At 41.0% G+C, this 19,108-nt stretch overlaps 1 long non-coding RNA gene across 1 annotated transcript; it reads left to right on the top strand.

The window, feature by feature from the left end:
* Nucleotides 1-3,030: 3,030 nt before the first annotated feature.
* Nucleotides 3,031-18,718, top strand: LOC308096792. Its single transcript, XR_013934154.1, has 3 exons — nucleotides 3,031-3,149; nucleotides 4,017-4,157; nucleotides 18,597-18,718. It is a non-coding gene; the product is annotated as an uncharacterized lncRNA (long non-coding RNA).
* Nucleotides 18,719-19,108: the final 390 nt, after the last annotated feature.

Raw genomic sequence — 19,108 nt, 5'->3', positions numbered from 1 at the left:
ATAGGATATATTTATATGAAAATATGACTAAAACTAAATGGAATTTTATTCAACAGACTATGACTAAAACTGAATCAAAATGTGTTGTCAAAATCATGTGTGGTACAGCTGTGAAAACGGTCTTACCTCTTTTACGGCCGACAGGTGGTACTGCGGTTGAACGCGATGACCCTGCTTCCTCCAAATCCATCATGTCTGAAATCAAAGTAAAACATCAAATAGTTTGGTAAATACGATGTACAATGATCTTCACTGCCAGCATGTGGTGGTGCATTACTTTGTGGAACTTAGAATGAATGACATTTATCATTGCAGAGTGGGGTTTTAGCCATTTTGTATTACTGTGTTAAATCTGAATGCAAATAAGTACTACATGGCACAACATATCATTGTGTGTGTGACATTACTGGCAGAAATAACATTGTACTGTAATGGTCATTTAGAATGGAACCAAATGGACCCGTTATGAAGAAAATGCCATCTATAAAAACCAACAGTCAACAGAAAATGTTTGAAACAAAATGTGTTGTCAAAATCATGTTGTGTGGTACCAGCTGTGAAAACGGTCTTACCTCTTTCACGGCCGACAGGTGGTACTGCGGTTGAACGCGATGGCCCTGCTTCCTCCAAATCCATCATGTCTGAAATCAAAGTAAAACATCAAATAGTTTGGTAAATACGATGTACAATGATCTTCACTGCCAGCATGTGGTGGTGCATTACTTTGTGGAACTTAGAATGAATGACATTTATCATTGCAGAGTGGGGTTTTAGCCATTTTGTATTACTGTGGTAAATCTGAATGCAAATAAGTACAACATGGCACAACATATCATTGTGTGTGTGACATTACTGGCAGAAATAACATTGTACTGTAATGGTCATTTAGAATGGAACCAAATGGACCCGTTATGAAGAAAATGCCATCTATAAAAACCAACAGTCAACAGAAAATGTTTGAAACAAAATGTGTTGTCAAAATCATGTTGTGTGGTACCAGCTGTGAAAACGGTCTTACCTCTTTCACGGCCGACAGGTGGTACTGCGGTTGAACGCGATGGCCCTGCTTCCTCCAAATCCATCATGTCTGAAATCAAAGTAAAACATCAAATAGTTTGGTAAATACGATGTACAATTGACATCACTGTCGAATCCTTGGTATTATGATCCTAGCCTTTCGCAACGGTGTTTGTTTACCAGCGCTGCCACTCCACGCTGTATTTTTTTTCAAGCTTGCGCTTATGAAACACTACACAGGATTATTATTTCATGTCAACATTCAAGTACAACTATCAGAAGATAACTCAGGTAAAGTAATGCGCCTCACTCTGCAAGGGGGGTTGCCCGCTGGCCGCAGCTAATGGGAGTGGCCGAGTGGGGAAAGAAGGTTGAACAAAGTGTTACGGGGGCTGTCTTTGGAGCTGGTCTGACTGAGACGCGCCGAGACATGTAGTGCGGAAAGGAATGAGACCTAGCTCTCGTGACGTAAATAACGTCACGATGTACGCGATTCAACGCGAAGATTACTAATACTAGATATCTAAAAACACAGATTTTACACAAAAAAAAAAACAGGATCTTGTTTCTTGAGTCCTAAACTTCATTAAAACAAGTTTTCGGTGAAGTGTCCCTTATTCATAAGATATTAGAAGGCAGTCCGTCCATCCTTTTGTTCAGTAACAGTACCACACCTCCTCCACCAGGTGGCGAAAGGCAACAGTGCCTGCGCTGGATCCTTTGCTGCTCATGTTGACCCGGAAGTGAATGCGTGTTGTTTATTTTCAGCGTAATGGCGGATTTAAGAGCTTCAACGTAGGAACAGAGAACTTTACACATTATATTACAGTAGGAACAGAGAGCTTTACACATTATATAAGTATATTACAGTAGGAACAGAGAGCTTGGTGAAAATGTCTCATAAATGCGGTAAAATGAGTCAAATGACGTCTGTACGGGTGAAGATAAATGAACACATGACGTCGGTGGGAGAGGAGATATTGTGTGTTTTGGAAAAACAGCTTGGTGTTGATGTTTGTAGTGTGAAGCTTAATGTCAGAGTGTTTGTGTTGGAGCGCCTCAGTGCGGCTGCAGAGTTCATGTGCAACCTTCTCCAGAGAGAGGTAGAGACACTAAAAACTCTGCTGGAGACACAAAAAAAACTGCTGGACGGTGATTTTGATACGGACATCCATCCTTACACTGCAGGTTGGTAAACACATGGTTACATTACATTCAACACGAGGTGTGTGTGAGAGAGAGAGAGAGAGAGAGAGAGAGAGAGAGAGAGAGTGAGAGTGAGAGTGAGAGATGAGGGACAGACAGGCAGGATAGAGATGGATCGATGACTGAGGTACAGACAGACAGCCAGGACACTACATGTAAATCCTGGTCCCAGATTGCTTAAAGCCGCAGACTAGTGGTAGCCTACCATGGGTTTATAAGGCTACTTCCACCATTGTAAGTTACTTATAAACTACTGTTTTATTGTTGTAGTTGGCTTATAATTAATGAATGAATTAAAAGTTTGATTACAAATCGGTGCTCCTATATTTGTGCTGATGCACATGACCTACAATTTTGTGCCCTATATATGGACATATATGGGACATATATGTCTGTATATGGGGCATATATGGACATATATGTCCATATATGGACATATATGGTACAAATAAACACTACTGAACTAGGAATGCCTGGGTGTCTTCTCACAGGCCGGTGGGCCGGTCTGCGGACCGGTGGTTGGGAACCTCTGTTTCACTAGAAGTTTTGCTCCTTCTAGGACCCTTGTCATACAAAAGGGACACAATATAAAAACACTGAAAAAATACATCTTCTCTCTTCTCTCCTCCTTCTGTCTGTGTGTAAAGAGGAGAGGAGCCCCAGTCTGGTCCAGGAGGAACCACTACCTCCACAATATGAGGAGAGGAGCCCCAGTCTGGTCCAGGACGAACCACAGCCTCCACAACATGAGGAGAGGAGCCCCAGTCTGGTCCAGGAGGAACCACAACCTCCACAACGTGAGGAGAAGAGCCCCAGTCTGGTCCAGGAGGAACCACTACCTCCACAGATTAAACAGGAACAGGAAGAGACTGATGTGTCAACATGGACATTACTACAAAGGAAGACCAGGTGCAACACTCTCTCAGGTAAAAAAAGATCACTTAATTAGTTCTAATCTAACACGACTAAGGCCCTATTTTTCTTCTGGTGCAATGTGGGTACATTCATGTTACAATGTCAACTACAATGAATAAACCATAAATCAACATCGTCCATTAAAACGACTACATTATGATGGCAGACAGTTTGTTTTAGTTGATGACAATGCAACAGGCTGCGTGCAGATTGTGTGTATATTATAGTTCTACTGTAATTTACTGTAACCTGATGAGCTCATTGACTCACCTGCTACCATGGAGGTCAAAAGAGAACACAAATGTTGGCCGGGGCACATTCACATTTTATTTGAGGTTTTAATTGATTTTGCATGAAGAATAAGGCATTCTAATAACAGCCACATATAATTTGTGGCTCATACGAGTGCCCCCGAGCAGATTCAGCGTACTCTAATGATGAATCAGACTCTATTCGTGGAACGTGCATATTTGTATATAAGTATAACATCTGTGCGTACCCAAGCTTAGTGATATACCAATATACAATATGACTATGGGTTCACACTTGTTATTTTAAGTGTAGCAACAGTAAAAACCCGGCATTCTTTAGAAATTCCACGACCAGAAGTCTTAAAGATATTTTAGGGCTTTTCTGCCATTATTTATAGGTATAGTGGAGATGGACAGGAAACGGGGAGAGAGAGAATGGGAGAGACATGCAGTAAAAATCGTCGGGAACGGGACTCGAACCCGCGATGCACTGTCAGGCTACATCAGAGCCTAGGTGCCCAGACCGCTAGGCCAGCAGTGCGGGCCAACACTTACTTTACTATAATTTGGCACTTTGATATTTTAGTACGTATATTATTAAGTTCTGTCTACTGTTGATTTCCACAGACCACAGGGAGAGGTCTACAGTATCTAGAGAGATGGCCTCCAAAAGATATTCAACGTTGTCAGAGGAACAGCGAGAGATGGACGAGGGACGTGGACTGTTTGATGCAAGGATGCAACCTGTAGTAAAGTTGTACAGGATAGGTATGTAGTGTTTTATTTACTGTGGTTTGCACCTGTAGTAAAGTTGTACAAGATAGGTATGTAGTGTTTTATTTACTGGTGACTGCTGTTGAGAGACACCTGTGGTAACAGGCAGACTCACAATGTTCATAGTTTTAATAAAATTAATCTGCCACTAATTCTTTGTTTGCAGCAGGTATTTTATTATACATATGGGACATGGTCGTAGTCTGGTCATCTCCTTAAAAGATCCAAAATCTCACAATCTGAATGTTATGCAGTTTAAACTTGCATTGCGTTCATTGAATGGTGTCTGTTCCATTTATCATATTTCTATAGCAGTTGAGTGGTGACGACACAGGCCAAATTCTGGGTAAAAATGATTGATGCACTCCCCCACCTCTGAACAAAGTTAGAACATGTGTTACAGGTCCCAGCGTGGGTACCTGATTTATAGTTTATAGATTACCCTGAAATACAGGACACATGGATTAGACACGGACACATGTAGTCTCTTTCACAAGATCCAAAGGATAATGCTGGTTTTATTAAACCTCAAAAACTGTATTTTGTATTTTCCATTGTATTTTCAATGTCCATGTTTTGTGTATTCACCAATCACAAGCATAATTGATTCCCATTCCATAACACAATTATCATCATACATCATAACCCATATTTTCTCTTCAAATGCATCCTTTCTTACTTTACAGCATAATACCATTTTCTTCAGTATCAGAATCATTGCAGTGTCACTGCATTACTTTGGCAAGGCCACTTGTGGCTAGCTGCACTGCTACAGTGCTAACAAAGTAGGTAGTAAACTAAGGAAGGCTAATAGTTTGTTCATATCTTTTGGTGTCTCCTTGATGAAATCGATTGTCACAAGTTTTGCTTTTACTGCAAAAGTCATGAAATTGATCCATGAAGTGACTTACCACACAGGCAAAAAAAAACGCCTACCCTGAAAGCGGGAGTTCCAAGTAAATCCTCTGTCATTTTCTACTTGCTAGTTGTTTTTAGATCATACTTGCACTAATATGTGAGCGGGTACAGTGCTTTAGGCAGCAAGGGGGCATTTTTCATTTTTCATTTTATTACAGATTGTTGAAGTACAGAATATAAGCTTTCATATGATGTATCATTCATTGAAATTGGAACACATTTTAAGAAGATGTGATCATTTGAATCTTGTCATCTTTAATAGTCTAAACTGAGATAATCCCTTGTAAAGAATTTCCACTTTCTAGCACCTCTCAGCTCCAGGTAATGGGCGTGAACAATGGGTAATTTATTCAACCTAGCCACTCCTCTAACCACTCCCCCATTTTCAGATTTTTACTGTGGAAAGTAACTAAGTACATTTACTCAAGTACTGTACTTAAGTAAAAAAATTTAGGTATTTTATACATAGGCTATTTGAAAATAGCCGCTCTACAAGCTCACAATGCGCATTGCAACGTGTTGTGAGCATGTAGATCAGCTATTTTCAAACATTTGAGTACTTTTACTTTAGGTACTTTAAGTATATTTTGATGCCAATACTTTTGTACTTTTACTTTGCTTGAACGTAACATTTTGAGCACAGGCCTTTTACTTTCTATATTGTGGTATTGCTACCACCAAGTGCTTCTTCCACCATTAAATTTGACCCACTGGTAGTCGACTATAGTCGAGGTTTACCTACTAATGATAAAGACACGCACAAGCTAGGTCCTGGATTAACTCCAACCTGGTGTTTGCACTCTCCATTTACAACCCGTACATCTACATAAACGTTCAGATTTCAAATATAAAGTCCTTACCTCATGACAACGGATGTTACCATTTACTTCGGGTGGGTCTAAGTACCCGTATCTTCCATATTGTTCAATAAAAAGCATTTTAATCCGATCGGCGGCCATTTTCTCATAGAGTTATAACGTATCAGGAGTGCAATACCCCCCCCAACCGATACGGCCGCGTAGTTGAAAAAAAAAACGGAGATGGCCATCAATCGGATCAAAATGCTTTTTATTGAACAATACGGAAGATACGGGTACTTATGAGGGCCCGTACATAATTATAACACCCGTGGTCATGAGATAAGAACTTTATATTTGAAATCTGAACGTTTATGTAGATGTACGAGTTGTAAATGGAGAAATGCAAACACCAGGTGTACGTTCTGCCATGACGCTTGGCGACGAGCTAACAATGCTAAAGCTCCTAGCCTCGTTACTCCACTGTTGTTTTGGCCACATCTTCAGTGAAATACTTCCATACGAACGTCGAGCGGCCTGTTGTTTAGCTGGGGCTGCCCTCACCTAGCTGCTGTGTTCGCTACAATCTTAGGCCTAACAAAATAATATGTTGGTTTCCGGTTGGCGACCGACCCTATTAAATACGCGCGACCCAGATGATTTTATTGGCATTTGGAGTGAAAAAAAAATAAAAAAAAAATTAAGTGAAAATCCGACCGAGTCGATCAAAAACGTCTTACAAAAAATATATTTGGTGCGACCACATTCGCGAAGTTTAATCAAAGTTTTCTTTCGTCTAAAATATCATGTGCGCAAATGTTTTGTTTTACTATTCATGCGTCATTGCATCATCGCGAGGAGACGGCGGGCGCAGCCGGGCGCACATTAACAACAACAGCAGCACATGCATGTCCTCCTCCAGCCATGGACCTGTGTACAGTGTCTGTCGTCTGCCCGTGCAAACCACCTCCTAAAATAATTCGCTTGACTTCTAAAACGTTTGCAGACATAATTAAGGAGGTGAAACAGTGCCGATGTCAGTTTTCATCTGCAGCAGAGACACGACCGAGCGGATACATGGACCCACATCTCAGTCGACATACTCTCTACGCACACCGAGCCTCTAGCCTCTCAGGCTGGGTCTGTTTTGGCCATGTTCAACTTAAATATTTAGCCCTGAGATGCGAGGAGGAAGCAACATAACGTGCACTTGCCCACCGCCAAACAAGCTCAGAACAAAAAGGAGGAATTGTTTAACGACGTACTAAACTTTCTACGAGAGAGACAAGTCGGCTTCTCGGTCCCAGAGGGTGCATCCACACATGTCCGTACGCTAGCGTGCAACGGTACGCTACGTGACGGTAGCCCCGTTCACTCCCATGTTAAAAAAAAACCCGGAACGGTACTTCCGGTTTAAAACTTAACATGGGAGTGGATGGGACTTCCGTCGTCCGTACGACAACTTGATGGAGATGTGTGGATGTACCCAGAGACGACGACCTGCGGATCCCATCTACTGACTGTAAAGTTCAGCTGACGTTACTGTGACAGTGTGAGAAAGCTAGCAAACGTTATGTGTTTTTGTGTCACTAACATCACCAGCACTCTGCGCATGGGGTAAATAATATTCCCCGTTTAGACAAAGCCTTCTAGTATAGTCTCGACAAATAGGCAGTGGTGGAAAGTTACTATTCTACTGCATAGAAACATATGAAATCAGACAATTTGAAACCCCTATTAAAATCGTCTAGGACTACATTTGCAAGTGCTCTATAGTCCACTAAATAGAATGGGGCCATGACACAAAGGCTACAGACCACTTTTGCAGTGGTGTAAAGTAACTAAGTACATTTACTCAAGTACTGTACTTAAGTACAATTTTGAGGTATTTGTACTTTACTTCAGTATTTCCAATTTCCAACACTTTTACTTCTACTCCACTACATCTCAGAGGCAAATATTGTACTTTTACTCCACTACAATTATTTGAAAACCGTAGTTACTAGTTACTTTTCAGATATACATTTGTATATTATAAAACATACATTAACCACTTTAGCCCTATTTTATACATAGGCTATTTGGAAATAGCCGATCTACAAGCTCACAATGGCGACACGTTGTGAGCTTGTAGATCTGCTATTTATTTTTTTTACATTTTAGTACTTTTACTTTTGGTACTTTAAGTACATTTTGATACCAATACTTTTGTACTTTTACTCAAGTACATTTTGAATTGCGGACTTTTACTTGTAACAGAGTACTTCTACATTGCAGTATTCATACTTTCACTTAAGTAAAACATTTGAGTACTTTTTCCACCACTGCACTTTTGTTTACACATGCATGTATCAATGGTGGCCAATAAAGACCTATTTACCTATTTCATAATACATCAAATTCATAGTGCTTTTCAAGGTTTTGAACAATTCAAAAAAGTAAAATAAACAACTTTGACCTGTCAGTCATCAATGGGTATTTACACAGTCAGGTGTAATTAAGAGTCAATATAAGCCCACCCATTTGAATGGGGACTTAAAATTACTTACTTAAAATACACCCATGTTACCCATTGACACATCAAGATGGCTGCTGTGGAATACTGTAGGTCTAAATTGGCCACCATTGAGATAGACAAAACAAAATTGGTCTGTAGTCTTTGTGTTTTACAATTCAGTTGTCTGGGGAACAGTGTCATATATTTTAATAGCTACATTCTCTCAAATATTGCATTGTTGAACATTGGAAAGGGGGAAAAAAGTTTAATTTGAAATGTTTGTCATTTAAAAAGGTCTGTGAACTTTTCATGGACCGTTTACTTGAAGATGTTTGTTTTGTATTAATATTTTTGGTATGTGAGTGATACAGCACTTTACTTTGGTGCTTTACTTAGAGTTGAATTAAAACTCAAAAGTATTCAACCAGTGTGTGGACATTCTATTCAAAGTTTTCAATTGATTATTGTTTGTTGTTTTCAGACACTATTTTGTAAGTGCAGTGTACATGAACCATTTAATGATTTAGAAATTGGTAACTCAGGAAAACATAGAATATATTAAAAAAGAAGCATTAATATCGATCATTGCCATAGGAAAAAAAAAAAAAAAAAAAAAAAACGACCTACCCATCCTTCCCATGAGGAAATAAAATAAAATAAAAAATAAAATTGCTACCCGTCATTCCCACAAAAAAATAAAAATAAAAATAAAATAAAATAAATTCCCTACCTACTCAGCCCTAAAATGACAGCCAACCGGAAACCAAAGTTTTATTTTGTTAAGCCTTATATTGTTTATACAACTAGATTCTGTCCCGAAAAAGACTAATGCAATACTGGCCGCTTCCTAGCCCTGGTCCAGAGCGTTAGTGAGATTATTTTTATTTACTCCACTGCGCCCTCTACAGATCTGGACAATTTGAACTTACCATTAACCAAATCTGTAGAGGGCACTGTGGAGTAAATCAAAATAATTTCCGTCTTGCGGACATATTTTATTTTCTGCCCAAAAAGTGTATTTTACAGAGTAGCTGGGGTGCTGAGAGGCTTCCCACCTCCGAGAATAGACTTTCAACAACACAAAACAGCCTTTGTTTCAGTGAGTAGCGAAATGGTTTTGTTTATTTTCACTACTCTTGAGTCTTCCAGGGCGTTAGAGGGAACTCACTAACGCTCTGGACCAGGGTCCACCGTGGTGAAGTTAGTTTCAGCCTCAGGTTGAATATTCACCCAGTGGATATTACTCCAGTAAAGTAAAATACCTCAAAATTGTACTTAAGTACAGTACTTGAGTAAATGTACTTAGTAACTTTACACCACCACAGAGAGGAGCGAAACTGATGGGCGGGGATTAGGCTTGTAACCGGAGTACAATGCCTAGCTATATGACCAATCGAAACCTCTCTGGTTAGCAACTCTCTACCAAACTCTCCGCCCACAGGACCCACAAACAGGCACACAGACTAGCAGAATAGGAGCCTACTTTACTATACAAATTTAACCATTTAATGACGTTAAAACGGATATCTGTTGGGATTGAAAGCTTGCTCGACATTCGAACTGTGTTAATATGGAAAAAAACGAAAATCAGCCAAAAGTTATTTTGCTTAGTTTCTACCGTTTCTCATCTCGCGAGTTGATGCCCGAAACACCAGGCCTGCTCACATATCTCTCCACCTCAAAAGCAGCAAAAATATTGTTGGTATGGTTTAAGCACATGCAGAAGCATACACTACATTTTGTGTTCCATTCTTAATGACAAATAACCAATCAGCAGCTTTTTCTCATTTTCATTTATTTCTTATATTTCTTTGCAATATTTCCAAATCAACAACTATTTTGAACAGTGTGGGGGGGAGACTGACTGACCGATTTATTGTTTCAAATTTTTTTCTTCAGCGGGTTGAATTAGTCACAAGCATTAGGACAGTCCATGTAAATACAGGAGCAATATTCTGTGCAGCGCAATCCCACAGACAGACATTGGCACTTTCCATTTTGACTGCAATCTTTATCATTGCAGTAGAGATGGGTGAGGTATCTTACTGCTTTTGGTGCAGGCTCCTTTTTGAACAGGACAGGCTGCAGTGATGCATCATCCTTTAGAATCCAACCCTTTCCAACTGGATTCCACAGAAGGGGTTTAGGGACATGACTGTGGCACCATATACAAGTTTGGTACATAGCCCGTTGAACGTGCTGTTCAAAAGCATCCTCAGTGGGAGGCAGATGTGAGACTGGCATGTCTGTCGTTGATGCAAGAATGCAAGGAGCTCATCAAGACAGGAACACGGCTGGCCCTTTGCCTTCTTTTTTAGGCCATAGAGAGTGAGGGCATAATGTCTTGCTCCTGCTAAAGCCTCTGGTAGACAATCTGTCAAGCCAAAGGTTCTCAGACCCTGAAGCTCATTTATGTGCTTCTCCAGCTTGTTGAAGCAGTTGTTTTGCCTATTCTAAACAGGCTGCTCGTTGTATCGCATCTGGTCAATGCGTGGCATGCTGGAAGACTCACACAAAGCCGTTCCCAATTTATCTGAAATATCAGACACTGGTATGTATAGTTGTCTATCCCCATGACCAGCATGCATGAAAATGGTAGCTGTTCCAAGCAGTCGTCGACTGACATAGGAGATGAGCAACACAAGTACATCAGTATCATCACTTTTCACAATGATGGTGTTGTGAGAGAGGTGGATTGCATGCAGTACCATTCTGGTGTCGGCCTCCTCTTGTGTGCTGTACAACTCAGGCAAGCAGCAGACTCCTGTATGGTCAACAATCCTGACCTCCTGACCATTTTCGAATCCTCCTGCCAATACAATGGAATCTCGGTCTTTGAGTCTTGTCTGTGCTGCTCCTAGAGCGTAGTTGGACACAAACAAGCAAAGGGCTTCTTTGTTACCACAGCTCTGAAGGTACTGTCTATAATTTGGAACGTTTCCTGTGCCTGTGATATGATGTGTTTTTGCTTGTTGTTACGTTTCCTCTTCTCTCCCTCTCAAGACACTTGATTGACTATGGATTATCATATCGATCAAAAACTATGGTGACACAGTTTACATTCTGACTTTGATTCAATAGAGAGAGAAGTTTCCACAACACACACACTCCAAGATCATTGAATGTTTGAAATCCAGAATCATTGAAACTCTGCAACATGATCATGCCATCTATGATATGAGCAGATGGTGACGCAGCATCTGGCAAGTGATTTCCTTCTTCAACAGTACCCTCCGGTTTCTTTGCCAGTGTTGATTTTGCAGTTTTTCGTATACTTGCCAACAATCTTCTGAAGAGGATATCTGAATCCATTGCAATCTGTCCTTTTGTTTTAGAAGTCAATGGCTTCCTCATATCAGCGAAGGTGGCTGAACACTTTCTGGACTCTGGAGTAGAGGGTAGCATGGGTCTAAAAAATTGGACCCGAACCGAAACGGATCCGAGGATATTTGAACCGAACCGAACGGACCCTAGAAAGAAATCAAATTTACTGGACCCTACCTGAAACGGCACAGAGAATGATTGGACCCGGTCCGAAACGGAGCCGATTAAAATTGGACCCGATCCTAAATGGACCCGGGGAAAATGGAGCCGATCCGGCCGGGTCTTTAGACCCGAACCGTGTCCGATGCTATATTATGCTTATTTTCTCCATAACATCGAGACTGATCGTCTCAGCGAGTCAGCGCCTCTCCGAGGTGAGCTACAGCGGAGGGTTGCGTCATGCAGAAGTTGAACAGCTACGTTTTCACAGACTTTCATATCCCCCCAGATCAACCTATAAATTAACATAGGAATGAGCCTAGATGCATATCAATTGTCCATTGTGTGACCTGTCCTGTTGTAGGTGTTAAAATGAAATGAATAAAGTGTGCATGAGTGAACTGCTGCGCAAAACTATGAAAACACCCGCTCGGCGCTCGCCCCAAAACACAGTCGCCCCCGGGAAAATCCGGCGGTATTCGCCTGGTATTCCTAAACATATCAGTAAACTATGCCTAAACCTAACCTTATTCCTAATCTTAACCTCAGTAAAACTATGCCTATTGCCTAATCCTAAACCTATTTCTACCCTTATCCTCAGTAAAACAAATACAAGAATACAAGAAGCGCTGGTCCGCCTGAAAAATGGGGGCGAGGGTGTTTTAGGGCGAGCTGTGCCAGAGCCTTTCCCTGCGCGACACCCAACTTTCACCACTTTATCCATTGCAGACAGACAGTCCCTGTGTGCTTGCATAATATCCACGACCCACACGTGTTCGGGTCCCTTTATCGACAATTGGGTCCGGGCGGCTTGGTTCAGATTCTATCACCTCGGAAAATCACGGTTCTCTTTATCAACACCGAGCGAACACCCTACTCAGCGCTGATTAGAAGGAGAGCGTGTGTTGTGGCGTATCAAAAATAGCAGACATACAAGCTCACAAAGCGGCGCGTTGCGACGTGCTGTGAGCTTGTAGCTCTGATATTTTCAACGCGCGACACCATCGTACAACGAATAGGCTATTCTATAACTGCAGCGCGCAGCAGAGCAGGCTGTCGGAATTAAACCACACACAGTCAGATCATGGTAAAAACTTTAAATGATTATGATTTTAATGGTTGTAGCCAACTACTTTATCCAAATAATAATATTAATAATAGGCTTAAATGATAAAATAGCCTAATAACAGCATTTTTTCCCAACCGGCCACGGTGGCCAGTGGTGTTTATAATTACCGGCCAATTAAACATTTTACCGGTCAATGGCCGGTAAATACTGGCTAACGGAATCCCTGAGAGATATATATATATATTGTTTTGTTTTTTTTAAACTCGGGTCCTCCCGGGTCCATACGGGTCTATCCATTTCAAATGGATCCGACCAAGCCCCAAGGGAATTGGAACCGATCCGAACCTGCCCGACGGACAAGTCAATATGTTTGGACCCGAAAATGTTCGGTTCTCGGTTCGGGTCTCGGCTATTCGGGTTCGGGTGGACCCATGCTACCCTCTACTCTGGAGCCCAAAAACTTTTAGATTGTTTTTCTTTGACCAACCGTTCTAAAATGAATGTCATGCTCTGCATCTTTCCATCTTCAATGAAGTTTGACAACTCTTTGGAAACTCGATCTGATGCCAGCTGCCCAGTTGCAATGTTTATCAGCATGTAAGGAACGGTGTCTAAGTCAAATGGGTTTTGCCTTTCTTCCATAATCTCCATGATTTTTGTCTCCGCCAGGCCGATAGGCATGGCGAGAGAGTATGTTTTGCCCCCCGTCCGTCCGTCCGTCCGTGTGTGTCCGTCCTTCTGTCTGCGAGCAGCTAATCTCCGCCACCGTTGGCCCGGTCGCTGTGAAACTGCGCACACACACTCCTTGGATGCCACAGCAGAACCTCTGACCCACATTTTTCAGATCAGCCTGTCATAGCGCCACCATGAGGCAGACTTTTGCAAAACAATTTTTTTCCTATTACTCCTACAGATTTTGTCCAAAAACCACGCAAAGCGGTACACAGTATCTCTATAGCCATGTGCTCAACACGGATCTGTCTGATTTTCCATATTCCATCATGATTGGCTAAAATTGGCTTCCAAAGTTTACAGGATTGGTACATTATGAACAAAATGCCTCAAATCATGAACGCAGCATGCGATTTTCGTGAAATTTTCCACAGAGATTCCCACTTGGCCCAGGAAGAAATGCCACTTGAAAACGTTCACATCAGCCCCATGGTGGCGCTATAACAGGCCGATTCACGTTTTTAGCTATAACTGCACCAATCTGTGTGAAACTTTGCATCCACACTCCCTAGAGGCCAAGGAAAAACCTTTGCCCTGCATTTTTCACATATACCTTTTAGAGCGCCACCAGGAGGCTGAGTTTTGTAATACACATTTTTTGCTCTTACTCCTTCAGATTCTGTCCAAAAATCACGCAAATCGGTATACAGTATCTCTATAGTCATGTCAACATGGATGTGTCCGATATTTTTTCTTGGCTAACATTGCCTTCCAAAGTTTGCAGGATAGGTCCCTTTTGAACAAAATTCCTCAAATCATGAACGCAGTGTGCGATTTCCGTGAAATTTGGCACGCACATTCCCACTAGGCCGAGGAAGAAATGCCACCCTTTTCACCTTGGCCTGTTATAGCGCCACCAGCAGGTCTAATTTAGCAAACCACATTTTTGGAACAAAATGCCTCAAATCATGAATGCAGTGTCCGATTGTCGTGCAAGGCCTAAGAAGAAATGGCACCCTTTTCACATTGGCCATTATAGCGCCACCAGGAGGCCATAATAACCTACCTGACCTGGCGGAGACTTGTGCTCCGAGGAGCACTTTTTCTATTTTCCACATCTTTCTCATCCCGAACCCATCCTCGATGCTCCATGCTCATGATGAGTTTCAGGAAGTCGTGAATTATTTACTTTATGGATCAATTTCATGACTTTTGCAGTAAAAGCAAAACTTGTGACAATCAATTTCATGAAGGGGACATCCTAAAGATATGAAAAAACGATGTCACGTTTTGTTCTACCCCGGGGAGGGGTATAGTCAACTTTTGGGCTTTTGGTTCCTGCACTAATAATGGAAGTTTCCAGGAAACAACGTCAGTATTCTGAGATTCCCTAGAGTGAACAGACCTATTAACAAATTATTACCAAAATACACAATATACAATAATGTAATGTTTTTGTGGGTGTCGCATGTTCCCCGACAAAATAAAGATGGCTCCTGCCATTCCCAAAATATAAATATCACAAAATCACATTCTCAAAGTGCTTATAACTCAAAATGGCTTGTGCTGCATTTGCCTCGAGCTGTGCACTGTGCGCTTTGGTTTGGTTTTGGCGGGGTGTTGGGCCTAACCTCCGTTGCCTCTCGCTCTCCTCACTGGTTATTCTCATTTACATTACATTACAGTCATTTAGCAGACACTTTTATCCAAAGCAACTTACAATAAGTGCATTCAACAAGAAAATGTCTTGGACTGTCGCTCTGCTGTACTTAATGTTTGCATCAGGAAAGCTGGATGTAAACAGTATCTTCTGTTTGAGGCTAAAATACTCTGTTGAGGAATTTTTAGGGCATTTTGTTTCGCACACATCAACTCCTGAAACGGTTCAGTGCTATCCTTCTATCTAAAGTGGGACTGTAAAAACCTTTAAGTTCCTCCACAGTCACATCGTCTTTATTAATCAGCATATCATTGAAGCCCTCTTGGATCCCTTCATCGATCTGTCGGCACACATTATTGTAGGTAATGAATTTTGAATTTTCTCCAGTGGAGATAAGAGTTCTCTGATGGAGACCATCTTCTCACCTGGCTGGTAAGTATTAGGTTCAGATTGGTAGCGATTGTGTGGTGTGTGTGGGTCTCTGTTCCATGCAGCTGGTTGTGTCAGTAAGTGCTGTGAGGAAAGTGACTGTGTGGTAGGTGTGTCAATACACTGTTTAAAATGTTTACTAAGCTCCTCATAGCTTAACATTTTCTGTCTGTCACACCAACAGAATCAGTCATAGCAGCACTGGTGTTATCACTGACTTGATCAACATGATCTGTATTTACTGTAGATAGAGCTGCCTGAGTAAAATCAGTTGGCCCTACATCAACACTGGCATCAAGATCAACAGTATTACCATCAACGGTTTGTGCAAATGTTTCTGAAACTGTTGTGCACTGTCAGCAATATCTTTCAGAACCATCAATTCTGTAATACCTTTGTCTTCTGACTGAAGGTGATGCTTGCTGAGAATGAAGTCACAGATGTGATCAAAGCAACCCTTGTGATCTTCTTCCTCTAGTGTCGGTTGTTCTTCTCCTGGCACTGGGCTGACGTTTTTGGCAATGTCAAAGAGGTTGCTTGGTGACAGGGAAAACAGGTTCTTCCTAATGTCCCATATTAGACTCTTCTTTTCTCTGTCAGCTATTGTACCTCCTCTCCTCTTCCTCACGTCAGACACACACAGTCCAGCAAGTTGACACAGTCTCTACTTCGGTCCACCGATCACCGCTCACACCTGTCCTCCTTCCCCAGCATTCATGGATCGCAGCGTCAGCGCAGCTCTAGATGACATCAGATGTCATCGGTTACTCTCCACATCAGTTTAGAGTTCACTGTCTCTAATTAAGTTCACTGTTCTTTGCTGACATCGGTCTATCCTTGTCAAAGGTCTCATGGACTGCAGCCGCAGCTCCACTCTGGTCATAGATTTCAGCTGTTACTGCATCAGCTCACAGCAAAACAGCTCAGCTGTGGTCCTAGATGTCATTAATTTATGGATCAGCTTCCAGCCTTGGCCTGTAGGTGGCGCCGATCCCGTACGAGCCCCCAAGAAACTGTTACAGGTCTTAGCGTGGGTACCTGATTTACTGATACTGGGGGAAAAAAATATATGCTGTAAAGTAAGAAAAGATGCATTTGAAGAGAAAATATGGTTTATGATGAGAATTGTTATGGAATGTGAATTTGTATCATGACAGAATTATTGTTATATTGCATGTGATTGGTGAATGCACAAAATGTGGACATTGAAGATACATTACTGCTCCAACTTGATATGGAGCAGTAATGGGGGAATTACTGCGTTCAAAACTAGCACGTCAGTATTGGTACAAAACAAAACAAAAACATCCCATTGTCCAGTCTCACTTCTTTACAATCTGTTTCATATTCAACCTTCATTTTCAACCCATGTTTTCTTTGTTAAAAGGTCAAAGCTCTATATTCTGATAGTAATCATTGCTAAAGAGTGTTTGTTCAGTAACAGGGGTGTCCTTGTCTCTCCAGCTCTTTAATAAATACAAATACATTATCAGGTAGGTGACAAAATTGCATCCAATCACCAGAGAGTATCTATTTATCAGCTTAATTTTTATAGTGTTCCAGTTCCAATTTTGTCAGCTCATTTATTTGTGTCATCACTTGCAATTTTACTTGTTTAATCTGAATCCTGACTGAGTTCTCTATCCTGAAAATGCATGTTCTGTTTAATAAAGAGCTGGAGAGACTCCTGCTACTGAACAAACACTCTATAGCAATGAGCACTATCTGAACATTTTGTTATATTTTTAACCCAAAACAAATCACTATACAATTATTATTATTATAATTATTATACAACTATTTATGTCGCATCAAAGTCCTTATTGTTAACCCATTAAATACTGTATATCGTAGCATATGTTTTTTCAGAAAACTCAGGATTTAGAACAGTTCAAGGTTCAAGGTTCAACTTTATTGTCAACAATACCATTTACAAGTAAAAGGCACGTAAAATTCATTGTGCGCTAAAAACCAACACAGCAGCTACAGTCTCAGTAATTCCACATTCAGACCTAATGTCAAAGTGTTAAAACAGTGGTTCTCAAAAATAGCAGATATACAAGCTCGCAGCGCGTCAACATTTTTTGACATTATTCTGGGGGTCCCTGGCACAAAACCTTTTTCAGATGGGGGTCTGCGGCCAAATATATAACAATTTTGGGGTCCTTGGCACGAAAAAGTTACTGATTTTAGAAGGCAGTTGTAGAATCGGCCTCATAGTGGGGTGCCTGGACAGTCAGTCATTTCAAATTATTGTGAAAGTTTTGTTTTCACTTCTAATTTGAAGATAAGGGTCTATAGAACAAATTTGGAATCCAGATTGAAATGTTATAGTTTAACCCTGAAGTCAAATAGTCATTATGTGTAATAAGGGGTGCTGAATCCAAATCTGCTGTATGCCCAGCTAAAAAAATGGCTGCTGATAACTCAAAATGGACCATTTATAGATGGCGGTCATCAATGTGCTGAAATATATTAAAAACATATCATTTTGATCAAACCAAGGTAGAAACAATTGAATTTTGCTTTTGAAGGTTTTCATAATATATGGGTAATCCAATGCCATATTCTGATTTTAGATCAAATGTGAGGTAAGTGTTTTAACATATTGTGAAAATTGTCATTTATTGGTGATTTTGTTTTTCCCAACCAACGTTATTCCATGACTTAATAACATATATGCTGTCCAATAATTATGTGTCGTGCTTGACACTTGAACCAAAAATGTGCTATAGACCCTTACCTACAAGTTAGTAGTGAAAACTAAACTTTCACAAAAACTTGAAATGAAAACAAAAGATGACCCATACTCGGTCCCCCATTATCAGGTCTTAATGGTTCAAAGTCCTTAATCATGTCACATCCAAGTCTTTATTGTTAAAGTCCTTATGCTATTCCTTCATTCCAGACCTGTGTGTGGAGTCCAGTCTGCAGGTGAAGATGAGTTCTCTAGCCAGGACTGTTTCTAGTGAAAGTGAAGATGATGATGGTGAAAACAGAGAGACAGAGCCTGTAGCCAGCACATCAACTGAACACGTGAAAATACAACCTGATGTAGAGAGCTGTGGAACATCACATCCAACTAGAGATGACCAGTACCTCTCTTCAAACTGTTCTGAATCTGACATCACTGAAGACAGTGATGAGTGTGAGACCAGTGTAGATTGGTCACCTTTAATCACACGGAAGTCACACAAGACGGATGTGGAAGGACAGAGATTGTCTTTGAGCAAAAAGATGTGCCAGGACCTGGAATCATCGGAAAAAACTCACTCCATGCAGAGTCACACAGGGAAGAAAAGCTTTAGTTGTACAGTGTGTTGCGAAATGTTTAATTGTAAGGATAATCTGAAGACGCACATGAGGACTCATACAGTAGAAAGGTCCTTTATGTGTGAAGTTTGTAGCAAAGGCTTTAAC

This window comes from Gymnoscopelus braueri (genome assembly GCF_963280865.1).
Source record: "Gymnoscopelus braueri genome assembly, chromosome: 12".
Taxonomy (NCBI): Eukaryota; Metazoa; Chordata; class Actinopteri; order Myctophiformes; family Myctophidae; genus Gymnoscopelus; species Gymnoscopelus braueri.
The sequence above is the reverse complement of the archived record's forward strand: the minus strand, read 5'-3'. Positions and strand labels throughout refer to the sequence as shown.